Consider the following 566-nt stretch of genomic DNA (forward strand, 5'->3'; position numbering starts at 1 on the left):
CAATCTTCTAATAAAAACTGCAGTTTTATGAACTGCAGATTTCAGTCAACTTCCATTTGACTAAGGATTTTCCTGAGAAATCTGGTTCAATAAGGTGTATAATTTAACATTGATCTTATCTAAGGCCTGGCCTGTCCACCTGCAACTGAATCCAACAAAATCATAGTGTTAGGATCCAAACCTTCAATGAAGGTGTGGACTAACACCTCATTAGATTGATGATGATGAGGGAAACTCCTCAACATCGATTTGAATCTATCCTAAGCTTGGTACAAGTTTTCACCACCTTTCTGTCTGAAATTTAGAATGTCACTCTTCAACTTAGCCTTTTTTCCAGATATAAAGAATATAACGAGGAACTTCTGTACTAGATCATTCCATGTGGTAATTGAATTCGCAGGCTCTGATTTCAACCATCTTTTTGCTTCCCCAAGAAGAGAGAAATGGAATAGAGTGAGCCTCACATAATATTTATTCACTCTAGTTGCAGTGTAAGTATCACTGATCTCCAAAAAGTTCTGAATATTAACCGTAGGATCCTCATGTGAAATACCAGTACTCTGCTT

At 36.9% G+C, this 566-nt stretch overlaps 1 non-coding gene across 1 annotated transcript; it reads left to right on the forward strand.

Moving 5' to 3' along the window:
• The first annotated feature begins 216 nt into the window (after positions 1 to 216).
• Positions 217 to 323, forward strand: LOC114074115. The gene has a single exon (XR_003574597.1). It is a non-coding gene; the product is annotated as a small nucleolar RNA R71 (small nucleolar RNA).
• The last annotated feature ends 243 nt before the right edge of the window (positions 324 to 566 follow it).

The sequence above is a fragment of the Solanum pennellii genome, chromosome 9 (assembly GCF_001406875.1).
Source record: "Solanum pennellii chromosome 9, SPENNV200".
NCBI lineage: Eukaryota > Viridiplantae > Streptophyta > Magnoliopsida > Solanales > Solanaceae > Solanum > Solanum pennellii.